This window comes from Cardiocondyla obscurior, linkage group LG02 (assembly GCF_019399895.1).
Source record: "Cardiocondyla obscurior isolate alpha-2009 linkage group LG02, Cobs3.1, whole genome shotgun sequence".
Classification (NCBI taxonomy): Eukaryota; Metazoa; Arthropoda; class Insecta; order Hymenoptera; family Formicidae; genus Cardiocondyla; species Cardiocondyla obscurior.
In genome coordinates, this window is record NC_091865.1 from 2,046,302 (window position 1) to 2,061,039 (window position 14,738).

Sequence of the window (14,738 nt, forward strand, 5' to 3'; positions counted from 1 at the left end):
GAGACGAAAGCGGAAAAATTCCGTGGAGGGAAGAAGGTGGCCGCGGCGAGAAAGCTTAAAGAGAGGAAGAAACAACATCAATTTAAGCCACATGCATCGCTCTGGCTTCGTATTTAGGTAGATAATCGGCTTACCGTGGCAGCCTGCCGGGCAGCCCACTTGCAGCGAATGCATCTGTAGACTTGCGTGCATGCTAGGCCGCACCGCTGCTTCTGCCATTGGCAGCGGGCATGCACGCTTACTGTCATTAGCAAGGAGTGTTAATGCCGAAGGTTCGCGCGTTAATGACGAGGTGATGTCCCCGGTACAAGACTTTAAAAACGAAAAACATTCCACGGAAACGCGGCATTTCTTGGCTCCTTCATGCGTCACTTTTTACCCAGCAAATTGCACGTCTTAAGTTTACGGGTTGCGTATGAAGAGAATTGTCGGCGGTTTATGAGGTTTTGAGCCGGCGAGGAGAATAATATAAATCGGTAATAACGAGCCGTCGGTTTTAAGGTAATGCGTAATTAGATACCTACTTTGACATAACGTTAAAGTTAACAGTGTTTTCCTCTTCACCGTTACGGAGAAAAATATTGTTATAACGAATGGAATATCTCGAATTTATTACTTTTACACGTTATAAGTTTTGGATATTATTTTTTACGCCGATAAAAGGAGGATATATTAATCACAAATTTGCGCTAAAATTACGGCTGCCCGTTCGCCGGGGCGAAACCTCGCCCAACCGATGGGTAATCGATATAAAAGTCCACAAGGGTTGGGCCGCCTTAGTGGCCCCGGCATTACGCGCACACAAACAGATACAGTCGGCCGTAAGCAGAGTGCAAATGACACCACGGATCCTAGTGACATCGACTCGCAAGCTCTCTGAAACACGCGGCTGCGCGAATATAATATTGAACTTTAATCCTCAATTGTACGCCATCAATATTATTAAATTCTGTTTGTAATTTTGAATATTTGCAATTTTTTTTTCATATATTCCGGAATATCCATCTCAATATACTAATAACCACTCTTTTTCTCTTTACTTCTCGTACTTCTTCATTCATCGATCATCCATTATCGCATTTTGTGTATTCGCACACTCGCATACCTTTTCATAAAAACAGACATACACACATGTTTCTCAGAGTTTGCGGAACAACATGAGATTTCTCGATGGCGAATGCGCGCGCGCGCGCAGATTGTATACGGCCAACCATGTGCGGCTAATTACTTTACGCGATGGTCTAAAAAACGGACGAAAAAGGGAGCTAAATGAAAGAGTAGTGAACAAAATAACCGAACTCGCGCTCGCCGTGAGAGATACGCTGCTTGAAGGCGGCTTTTACCACGAAAAAAAAAACCAAAAAAAAAAAATAAATCGCACCTGTATGCGCATTTCATTTACTCGGGGTAAGAGCGCGTCAGATTTTTGTTTTGATTAGATTTTTATTTTTTTTTATTTTTGTTACCGCAGTTCAATCAAATACAAATATTGTATTGGATATTTACTCAAAGCGCAATGCAAATTATTATAAATTATACGAGACCTTTAAATACAATGTGGAAGAATTGAGCTTCTAAGATAGACGGATTGTGCATCGGAATCATTATACATTTCCAGAGTTTACAAAGCGAAAAAAGGGACAAAAGCAAAGAGAAGCACATTTATTAGGTAAAAAAAAAAAAAAAAAAAAAAAAAGATATTTACGTTGTAAAGAAAAATGTAAGACGAAAATGAAAGGAGATGCTTATCATTGTGAAACAGGTCTTTTTAAAGCAAGTTGGTACATATCAAATAAATATGCATAACAGTAACATTCATAGAGTTGTTACAAATGTAATAAGTTATGTAATAATAATAAGAAGCAGCATAAGAGAGATGTAAAAAAATTATTTGTTTTTTTTATTTATTAATTTTTTCTATAACTAAAATAATTTAAATAAAAAAATAAATAAAAAAAAGAAGTTTTCTTTTACTTTCCCGTAATATCTTAACGTCGTAGAGGTAAAATAATCCTATTTCCCATCCACACTTTGTTATGTTCTAATATATCACGTATCAAAGTAATACTGAACGTTTGGAAAAAGAGCGCAAAGGTGCAATGAGGAGATGCAGTGACAAATGATGAATCGCAATGAAAAGTTGACCGGTGCAAGGGCTCGTAGTCAGTAGTATACGCCTAACAGAAGAAGAAAAAGTCGAGAGAGAGAGAAGGAAAAAGAGGAAGATGAGAAGGGAAGTCAGGTAGAAATGAAAGGATGAAGAGGAGGGCTCCGATTTTTCTGTAGGCGGGATTTTGAAACCTGTTTGAGCGCTTTGAAATCTAAAGAAATAAAAGAGCCGAGGCCAAAGCTGGGCGAGCGTGTTTAGGGGAGGCCGGGGAGAGACGAGGAGGAAACGACGGCTACTGAAGGAACGAGGGGCCGAAGGAGGCGCACGGAATACACGAAGGATGGGCCGACAGGCCAAGAGAGAAGCCCGGCAAAAAGTAGTTCGCCGTTCGTATGTACATGCACCGCGATTCCTCCTCGTTCGTTCGTACGTCCATATTCTCGTTTTTCTTATACCTCTTATATCCCGCCCTATTCCTACCTTCTCTCTTATCGCCCTTCTGCGGTCGCCTTCTAAAATGCATTGTTTCGGCACGATAAACAGCCACACCTGCACGAACTTTCTACGCAAAAGCCGATGCGAAGATGGCATCGCCGGTGCAAATAGAATTTCAAGAGTCGCGCATTAAACGCTTTATATCGCCGGCGCGCAACCTTTTACGACCTTACGACCCGTCTCTATGGTGACATCGCGAGAACCTTTTGTACGACGGTGGAGAAGTAATGCTTTCGGTCCGACGAAACTTCTGCGCGAGATAAACAGCGAAGCTTCGGGCCGCTTCATTTATTTATTCAGTATAGTTTTCAGTAGAGAGCGAAAGGTTTTGGCAAACAAGGGCAAACTTTCTTTATCAATCATTTTTAAGGTGGTGCTTAACAGCTCCTTTCGAAAATTTTACATTTAATTAATAACATGAACGGTAATTACGAAACAAAAATTATATTTTTACTTGGCAAGATATTTAATTATCAAACAATGTTTAAAATAATTCTCTAAACGTAGTATTTAATTTAATAAATTATTAAAATTACTTACGTCAAGAAAAAGGCTATTTTACAATATAATTTTATTTTAATTTTTCAAAAGAAAACCAATCCGAAAGATGTTTTACTAAATTAAAAATAAAAATAAAAAAGAACACTGTATTTTATATCTGAAAATCAATTTCTCGCATAAATATCGTTTTAGAATAAACTTCTAATTTTCGAATTTCTAACGCACGACGTATTGAACGATAATATTCAACGATAAGGGACTAGCTAATAGCTTAAAGACGAAGATGCGCATCTGCCGTGAATAGCTAATCGTCGCCGATCAATATATCCTACGCGCACATACGCAATATAATTGCACGTAATTAACACCCATTACTAACCACTCAATGCGCGGCCACGCGCGCTTATGGCTTCTCAGGAGGAGTTCAGCTCTCGAAATGAGCTTGCAATCAAAGAAACAGGAGACAATCGAGATCGCGTAAACGATAATCCAATATACATATATCAGACGTACGCCGTATTATGCCGTTCGCAAATCCCAACTTGAGTATGCTGCATTCCTCGTGAAGAGGAACGTTGAAGATTTTAAAGGAAAGATTTTCTCTAAGAATCTGCTATTTATTTATTGCTGCTAGAACAAACCATGCGCGCGCAAAAAAATAAAAGCACCCAAAAAGCGACAAAAATTTAAACTTCTCTTCCGATTACGTCGCATTGTGTTTTAATAATAATTAGACGAAAAGGACTTCGCTTTATGCAACTTGAGGGATTAAAATTCCCAAAAGGATATTTCAAAATTGACAATTTAGCGAAACGAATATAATGAAGAGTGCATCTTTTCCCGCAGGGTACATTCGCGAATAAATATCCTCTGCGAAAATAAAAAAAAAAAAAAGTCGCGATATTTTCGCAGTGTATTTTTACGATTTTTTTTTTTTTTTTTTTTCAAAGATGCCAAATTATTTTACTGCCGCGCACTGGGTGTACCATTTTGGTCAATAAAAAATAAAACAGCGATAAATTATTTACGCGGTCAAACGTGTTTCTGCGACGTAATCAATTATCGTCAGCTCTTTCGCACCACTAACTGTATTATGTATGTGCGATGTATTGAATTACCAAAAAATGGTGAAAAATGTACGCCACGTGGACAGCGAGATGGAAAAATTTGCCGTGAAATATAGGAGGAATAATGCGCGCAGCATGCGAAACGGTGAGCGTGTATAGACACGCTCATCGGAATGCACCTGATAGACTTTTTGCATGCGTTTTGGGCGCGCGCTTTTATCAGTAACGCATCGTCACTATGCTTTACACATGCATTCGCTAATTGATTCAAATTGACTCGTTTTCAGTCAACTACACCCAGAGAAAAATATAATTGGGATAACCATAATTTGACCATAAAAAAAAAGAAAAAAAATTAAAAAAGGGACCAACAACATTTTTATAGTACTTTGACTATGTAAATTATAAATTATAACTTGTATTATTACAAAGCGCAGGACAGAAAAGTATTCCAAATGCCTTGCACATTTGGTTATAAACTAATTTTAAAAGCCGTAAGCTCGATGTTGTTTTTACCAATCGGAATATCTTTTCATCTATAATGATAAATAGAGATAACTATCCATATATTCCCGCAATTTCCGAGGTCACTCGTGCAATATTGTGGCGAAGGCATGAATTATTAAGAGAACTCGGACGATCTTATCTGGCCGTACACGTAAACGTGCTCGAGTCGCGTGAATCGCGCGAAAATGCGCACTTTTGCTTCTATTGAGATGACACGGCTTGTCAGACGAAAGCGCATTTATATTTTCCTCGATGTTTTAATTCGGCAATTTTTTCGTTGTTATCGTAAGATTTGTAAATTTTACTAATTCAACCACTTGACTCGAAAGAAACTAAGCGTCGACAATTAACGAGCAACGTTAATCAACCAACTACATATTCCCGCACTTACATTAAATATATTTCAGTCAGTGAATTACATCTGCTTTACAGAAGCAAGACAAATAAAATTCGAATTTACCCATACTTGACTTGTAAAAAAAAAAAAGAAGGCGAGTTAAAAAGCGTTCCCACGTAATAACGTCGGCACGTAACCCCTGCAGCTGCGAAACGAACGCGTCAAGAATTAGTTGAAGATAATCCTCCCGGACGACGCGGATAATAACCATCAATCACGGCCATTTAGACGCGAAATGTATCATTTCGTTCGATGAATGCGTATGTTCGAATAGGTCGCGCGTTAGCCGTTGCAAAACTGCTCGATCCAGCCCAGCGCGTTTCGTGACGCGAACGGTCTTAAAAGAGTCGAGGATAAAAGTCGTAAACGCCGTATTGCCGCATAGATAATTTCCCGCAGACGTAGAGAAGGTGAAATCTACATTCGCCTAATGCTGTTGCGCCTCGCATTGTCCGCGTCGCGACGCCCACCCGGGTCCGCTTATAAATCCGCAACGGGCGCGTTTAATCCGCGCCCGTGCGCGCGTATGCGTTCGCGCGACACGGGAACGCAACAATGCGCCTCGCGCCGCGAATGCGCGGATTTATCGGCGATGCTGAGACAATACGCGCCGAGATAGGGCAGCTCTATTAGGATTCCACCGAATTCCCGTGAAAGGCACTTAGCTTTCGGTATTGTTGCCGGGTTAACGATTCACGCCGCGGCGATATCAGCTTATCGCGCGATACACGACTAACCGAAGAATGGACACCCGATCGAGAGTGGCCGCGATTTTAACGAGGGAGGGACCCAGGCGATAAATATCCGCGCACAAAGGCAGAAAATAACGAACAGAAACTCAGCAGCGAAGAAGAACTTTTGGAGCACCGATTTACTTTTGAAACTGACCGCGTATTGGAACGAACGTAAGCGCCCGCGCGACGCTCGAAGTGCTCAAGTCTTTCGAGCGATTTATACTGGGGCGATCCTCGGGAATTAAACGTATCTACAGTTCGAACAAGTTAAAGTTACGGATGGTAATTAGACCTTTTTGTTTTCAAACCGCGACAAAAAAAAAAAATAATAATTGTCGCCTTTTAGATTAGATTGCTTTCCCAAGGGTATTGCGTCAAGTGCAATATCAGTAGTTTAGGTATAAGTACTTCAAGTGACCGGACATGAGTCAGCGATACATTAAAACACGGACGAAGGCGCACGGGCTAATAATCTGGTTGACGTATATCGAGCAGTAGTTGCTGTCGGCGTGTCGTGCGGGCGTCGGTTTCGCAAACGCATGTATCACGTTGCTCGATAATTCTCGGGTGGCGGTGAAGAATTCGCCAGAACCTAGGGAGGGATTCAAGCGCCGTGGGCAAGGAGCGAATGGAGAAAAAAAAAAAAAAAAAAGACGCCGCGAAGAGACGAAAAGAGACGAAAACGTATGGCGAAGGATCTCGATTCACGGCGGAGTTCGAGGTCGAACTGTGTTCATCCACCTATCCTACCGAATGGCTCCGCCGGCTTTTGGGCCCGCCCACGACCTTCGCGGTCTTGATTTCGTTTTATTATAATTTGGCTCCGACAAACATTCGGGAAAGAGGGATCGACCGCCCTCGAGGTCGTGCTGGCGGAACAGCGCGGGTCCGAATACTTCGAAATACCACGACGCACGCCTTCGCTGACGCTTCCACCGAGACGTAAATAAATCGAGATAATCCTCGCAATTAAATTATAACGTAGTTAAAAAAATATTTAAAAAAATTCTATTAGTACGCAATGTATTTGGGAAACGAAGATTTTATTATTAAAATAAAAATCATTTTATGATTAAAGTAATCATAGAGCAAACAATTTCGTTTTTAATCTTGTGAAATAGTAATTGGAAAAAAATGCAATCAGGAAATTTTGTTAATTGAGATTTGTACGAAAACGTTGAAGCTCTTAATTGTAAAATGAAAAATATACGAGATACTGATAATGCTAATAAAAAAATTACTCATAGATAAGACGTTAGAATCCGCATTTGATAATAAATTCCGTAGAAGAGAATTTCATTGACATTTATTGCGCGATTATCAACTACAGATTAATGACGTAAATATATTTTTATATTTTGTTAAACATTATATAAGTTAATTACCTTGAACTATTAAATTGCAATAATTAGCGATGTTTTTTATTTTTCGAAATCTTTATTATACGATATTTGATATGACGACAACGAAAATTTATTTGATATCGTATTTAATCCCCATATTCGACATTTAATTTTACCGTTGATTTAAATGGATATTATAAAACTTGGAAAAAAAAAAAAAAACATTCTGTCATATTTAGTTTACTATTTTTAAATAGAGTCTTGGGATTTTTCGAGCCACAATGCATTGGGCCGTAGGGATCGATGCTTCTCTCCGTAGCCATTTGAGTATGCTAACGAGAAAGCTACGCCGGTAATAATAGTAATATTCATTACTTGGCGTCGGTGTGAAGGAACGAGGAGTACGGAGGACATGAAACCGGGGCGCGGTTGTAACATCTGCTTTAAACGCGTAACTTGCCACGCGATTATCAGTAATGTGGATGCGGCCGGTGTCGTAATGGCACGCGGTTCGTGCTTTCGTGAAAACGGTTAGTCTGTAAGTTTAATACGGCTTCATCGCAAATGACGTCAACTCTTAATATTCTTCGAATCGTAACAAAAAAGAAAAAAAAAAAAAAAAAAAAAAAGAAATAAATAGCATCAGCTGTGCATAAATTGCTTACGAGCGGAAAATTTGCTATTTCATGTATTTCGAATATTATTTTGACTTCACTGTGACGAGAAAAATATGACGAGTATCGAGAACGTAAAGTGGCTTGCGTACAATATAGTATATTAAAACATTACGCGGTTACATGATACGAAAAAAATTACTAACGACCAATCTGGCATTTTATATTAATTTAAAAAAGGAAGGGAAAAAAAAATCTTTATATAATTAACGATTTTTCTCTAATAACGAACTTCTCCAATGATGGATTATCTTTCAAATATCCATCTTCTTGAGCAATCTTTGCACATCGCGTACTTCACTCAATCTTAGAAGAAGGAGTGTAGTCCCTTCTTCCTGGGCGGGCAGCCACAGACTCTTATTAATTGATCGAAATTAGAGCACACTCGGACCGCTTCATTGACAGAACTACCGACGGTGCAATGACCGCTCGGTGATTCGAGCCTCGACCGATGACACACTACCCAGTTAGATGACAAAATTTTATTTCACCAATGACGTGGAACGCACTCCACGCCACGCGAAAATAATTGAAAAAGCATTTTCGTTCGAGTCGCTCGCTTTCGAAAGGCATTACCGGATTTTCGATAATATATTGCCGGAAACTAATTTCGTTATTACCATGTTAGCGAAAAGGGGGAAAGGGGGAAGGGGGAGGGGCGCAAAAAAAAAAGTGTACAACCCGCATGTCGTCGCTACTAGCGTCACAGGCGAATAAAATACTTCTACGTTATCGCGCAGTGTCATCCAATAAACCGCGGCGGCTTTTTCGTATAACAAAATTCTTTTTTTTTTTTTTCCTCTCTTCTTCTCTCCGCACTCTCGCTTGCAGAATGCGCTTTTGAAAAATATAATCATAAACGCCAATCACGTTGCAAAGAGCTGCCAGTGTTGGAGAATTAATCCCGAGATATGTAACGCGCGTATGCGTGCGTGTACTTTATGAAGTTCAAAGATTACGAGGCTCGCAAAATATTGGCGAAAAATATTTTCGAGTCAACAGGATTACTGCTTGCTGTCCTGAATAATTCACGATGCAAATTGAATACAAACCCCGAAAGTACGCGCGATTCGATGTTTCGCGAGAACGCGCCGTTTCCGACTAAACCTAAATGCCGACGCTATAGGCGTCATCGTGTTTTTTCCACGTTGCACGTGAGATGCTCATAAATGCGCGGAGGCGAGCAGCGCGGCGAAAAACAACCCGTGCTGTGACGAAAATAACGAACGATGATACGCGGGAGTAACCAGCGGACGCGTACACCGTATTGATTCGTAGGTAATTCGCGAATGAGTTTGCTCGCGGACTTCGCAGCGGGTGGAAAAGTGTCACGAACGAGTACGAAATGAGTCCGGCAAACGCGATCGATATTGAGCATTAAAGCGCTTTTTTACCTCGATCCGTCAATTCGCTTTGGAACTTTTGTCGGCGCCGCGGAGAGCGATCTCGATCATGGAACTCGCGACTTCTTTCAAAATTAAATGTCCTGCACAACGGAATTCAATTTCACTGCGAGTAACTTACGTACACAACAATCAATCGGATAGATTGTTGGACGAACGTTAAATTTTGTTTTGCATATTGATAGGTACAGCCGTATCGCCGGCACGTCCGCGCGAGAAACAGATGATGAGTATTAAAAGTTTTTTAATTTCTCGAACGTCCTAAAAATTAAATAAATTAACAGGCCGTTGTATCAACGTGTCTGTTAACGAGATAATTACAGACGACTCCAAATTTTGCTTTGCTGATAGCCTGCATAAATCACTTCGGATGATTGAAACCGAATAAATTTCACGCCGAGCTAATTTTAACGTTAACTGTCGTAATGAATATTTAGGGGAGAAGCGCTTATTCAATGGCGAACAATTCCGTGAATAGCTCCATGACCCGCTCCGATGTCGCGCGGTCTGAAAATTTCAGTCGCGCATACATTATGTCTGCGACCCATTTTTCGGTGCATGGAAACGAAAATGCCACGCCGGGCCTTGACTTTAATTTCACACTCCAAGATAAAGCCAGAATACAACGTGCGCAATCGAAAAATGTTATTTTAATTAATTGTGATATAACACCCAAGCCATTATGTTTTACAACATTTATAAATGTCGATTTTTGGCACGTGCCATGTAATTTGTATAACGGCTACAGCATTCGCACAATTTGTCGCTTATTGAGCAGTACAATTTATTTGACCTACAAACACGATACGACGTGGATAAAAGTTCGCGCGAACGACTGGAATTCACAGCCAGATATTCCCAATGTGATTTACGCCAGCGTTGATATACAGGGTGTCCACGGCACAATAGAAATAATTATATCGTTTCAAAGTAGTCGGAATTCTTAACCCTTATCTTAAATTGTCCGAAAGATTATTCTGTTACTTCATTTATTTTCATTATACTATCAAACGCTATTTACGAGCCGAGCATTTCAAGTTAAAACATCGATCAAAATTACAATATTATCCTCATTTCAGTAAACGAAACGTATAACTGATGGACATGCCGATAGAACTGTTGTCTCTTTATTACAAAAATTATACGTTAAAATTATAAACTACATCAGAATGTAAATTTTTTTTTTTACAAGTTAACGTATTTTTCATTACATTTTTGTATTTTTTTTTGTTCTCTGCTCGTTAAACAAATTACAATATTTTTGATCGATAGCAATTTTTCGATTATGGAGAGTTCTTAAGAGACAGTTTCGCGGTCACGGAATGCCAATCGGCAAATCTGTTCCGATCTGGTCGATGAAACGGAGACTAGGTCGAGTGGCGAAGTCACGATGTTACGAAGTGTCTCGAGGAATTAAACGCGCGGCCCCACGAAGGGCATTTCGCAATGCGATTGCCGGGAAGATTGGCACGGGATATTAGAAGCCGATGGAAAACCAGTCACTCAAAGGTTATTTTCTACGATTTTATCGCAACCGGCGGGCACCTACTTTCAAGTCGCAGTTAAAGAAAAGTGCAGCGCACGCCGCACCGATCTCGAAGCGACGCGCGCTTTAAGCGTGGCGTTTATACCGCGAAGATACGCGCTCGCGTTTACGATTACGTTATATCAATAAGATCGCCGAGTTAATTGATCGCGACGCTCTTTACGATCGAAACGATTTGTCATTAAAACGATCGCGAAACGATAAGTGACAAATTTATCCGCGGCGTGCTTTTATTACGACGCGGAGTCTTTGCGGGAGAGTCGACGTTCCCGCGATGGAGAGACTTGACGATTGGAAATAACGATAAAGCCAATCGAAATAAATCGCGGCGCTATTACTCAACGCGGAAGATAAACGGCCGTATATCGGGCTAATCGTTCATCGTTTGAATATTAATTTTTGTTACCTCCCGACAGGTTGAATACGAACGTTCCGATTGTGATCGTATCGCGCGGTTAACGTTCAGTTAAAAAAAAAAAAAAAAAGGGCAAGAAGTGCTCGTATAACCGTTGCGGATACTGATCCGCGACACCTGATCTCGCGCGATCGGCGTGCTAGAAAACCGACTTCGGCGCACATTTTGAGCCTCCCCTCGCTGCGCCCGGCGATATCGATAATGCGTCTTGATGATCGCGCGCGTATGTGTGCGCACGTCGGGAGCGGTTTGTGCCACTGACAGGTTGGTTCGTTTCTAGGACAGCCAGTTTTTCACGTGATTTTCGCACCGCGCAGTTTAACGTGCGCCGCCGCCCGGCCTAACCTTCTTTCTTGCACGATCGGCGATGCAATTCCGATTGACAAGCACGCAGCAGATCGATCGAGAGGCGAGGACGATAGAGATGATCGACGATTCTTCCCCTCTCCCCTTTCCCGCGCTCGAGGATTTTTACCGGCGCGATTTTTACGACGTTCGTCTTAGCGAATGTCCTCGATCACTCTTCGAATCTCCCCGTCGTCGTTTGCGTAATTCAAGGTTTTCGCCAGAGTGACGAAATCGCGGAAATATGCGCGCCGTTACATGCATCCGGCCGCGCTCTCCGCTAGCCTTAAGAGATACACGCTCTAATTTAATCAAGCGGACTCGATCGATGCATATCTGTCATACTAATGGTCTTTAGAAAAGATCAGAAGTGGATTTTATTTTAATTAAAAAGGAAAAATAAATATATACACCCAGAGAAAAATGTAATTGGGATAACCATAATTTAACTATAAAAATAAGGTTAAAATAAAGAGGCCAACAATATTTTTATAGTAAATTTAACTATGCAAATTATAGTTATTTTAAACTGTGTAATAAAGTCGTATACTATATTTATAGCGCGATGTGTTTTTAATTATTTTTTATTGTTAATATTAGCATGCGTAACAGTAAAATGTACTGTTATCAAAGTGGTATTTATCATAAAAAAATGATTGATTTTTTTAACTATTTATTTCATTAATTTTAATTATATTAACAGTTAAAACCTTCATAATTTATAGTTAAATTTTTACCCTGATTGGCAGAACTATGTTCATGTGGTTAGTGTTACTAAAATTATAGTAAGAATGATATTCTGGACTGTATTTTATTTGACTATGCAATTGTAGTCAAAAATACTTAACATTTTTCTCTTAGTGTAGCGTGTCGGTTGGACTGTTGGCCGTTAGAAGGGAGTTATTTTATAATTAGCGGTAAGAACCTATGAACTTTAAACGTCTGCTATTAGACCCTGGTAATGCTCATATTTGTAATCATTTTCCGATTAAAGATAAAAAAAGAATTTTAATCACCTTAAAATTACATGTTTGCAGATTTGCAAAAAAATAGTATTTATTCATACGTTTATAAGAAATATGAATGCTAAGCAGATCGCTTGAAATAAGTTCAATTATAAAATATTGCGTAAATAAAGTATATGAAATTGCCAACACTTTTATGTTTTATTTAAGAATCTTTTTTTTTCAATAATTATGTTTGAATAGATAGAATGTAAAGTTTATATGGTCAGAAGAATGTGATAAATCTTTTATAGAAGTACTAAAATTACTATTTTTCCAACGAGTTTTAAAAATATCTGACAAAGATTTGCCAATAAAAATTTACACAGATGCATCACTAAAAGGAATTGTAGCAATACTAAAACAATTACAAATAGATGGACGAGAAAAACCAATAGCATAATTCTCAAAGAAATTAAATAAGTCCTAAAAAATTAAAGAAGCATTAAAATACTGGCAGCATTAATTAATCGAAAGAAAATTTGAAGTACACTCAAATCATAAACCGCTGGAAAACCTAAACATAAAATCGAGAACGAACGAAAAATTAGTCAAATTAATCTACCACTTATCACGATATAATTTCCAAATAAAATATACTCTACGAATAATACCGTTCGAAATAATAAAAAAAAATATCAAACACCCTATACGAAATCAGAACCAATAGAAAGTCAGAAACAAGCCTGTTCCATATATCAAAATTAACACCCATAGAGGAAAAAAAAAAGACACGGACGAAGAATAAAATAAATGATATATCTAACATAAAAATTTTGTATTTACGCTGCTGTCAGAAACACCAGCTACGGTATTAAAGTTGAGTTGGGAGACACTGCGGCATCTACCTACGTGCGGCATTTTTGCATCGGGCGCTCGCGCGCGTGTGCGTGCGTGCATGCGTGCGTACGCATGTACGTGCATTCATTACGCTCGGCGACCACGTAGGGGCACTTACACGCGGAATCGGGCGCGCGTTTTCAAGACACCGCGTTGCATTTTCGGAATCTAAAACAATCCGATGTCGCAAAGTACAAAGTAGAAAGGTCGCGGAGTCGCGAATATATCATTAGTTATTCGAATTTCTAATAACCAATCATAAATCATCATTAGCCCCGTTCGCACAGCGTTTCCTAACTTGGGTCTCTCATTGATTTCATTCGTCGTGGCATCGATTCCGCGGAACCGAGCGATGCGCGCCGGTACGCGTCTCCCGTTAACAAGCGGCATAATTAAATGGCAGCACGAAATCTCGTGATCTCGCGCGATGCGAAAGACACGTCTGCGTCACAATATCGATCACGGCGACGTGGCGACGATGCGTCGCAATTTCAACATAGCAAAACCTGTGCTACGAAACTGCAATGTGTATAATACAAATAAGCATCTTATTAAGCTCGTGAAGACAAAAAAAAAAGAATCATAGCGAAGAACGTTAAATATGCTTACGCAACTATAAAAACAAGGATAGTAAGGTACTTATAATAGCTCAGAATATCCAAGATTAGAACGATATGAGATACAGAAAACAAAAAGAAGTAATTCAAAGTATACATAAACAACTAGTTCGTGTATAATTTAAATAATTGCAAAAAGTACACCGTAAAAAAAGTAATTGTTGCCGTTCGTAATGTATGCTTCCTTATGAACTTCGTGTCAAGTGAAAATTTAGATTATTGCTTAAAACATCCGAAACCCCGATTTGCAAATAAACGGCCGGAGCCATTATAACGTCACTGAGGATAGTTTATTACTTTACTGTAGTATTAATTATCTGCTTAATGAGATGCAGTGTGCGACGCCACGTCGTGATCTATTAAAAACATAATATTCCAAAAGTAGGTTTTCAATTTTTACTCGCTACCCGGACAAAAAAAAAAGGCAACATCAACACACTTTGCGTAAATCGCAAAGCGTTGTGGCGTAAAGTAATAAATAACCCTTTCTTTATTTTTTCGTTAAATTCAAAAACCTTTATAAAGGTTACCTATATTGTGCACAGAAAAAGGTGATGAGCAAAAAATAGCCTGTCAAGTGCACGTAACTAATAGGTTGTTAAAGCTATTTACAGTCCACCCTATATGGATATCTTTCGCGATACCTCTAAGAAAATATTTCGCTCGTGTTAATAAGGTTATATAAAATTTTTTTAATACCGAGTTTATATTTCGGAGTTTCGAGATATTAAAATTTTATC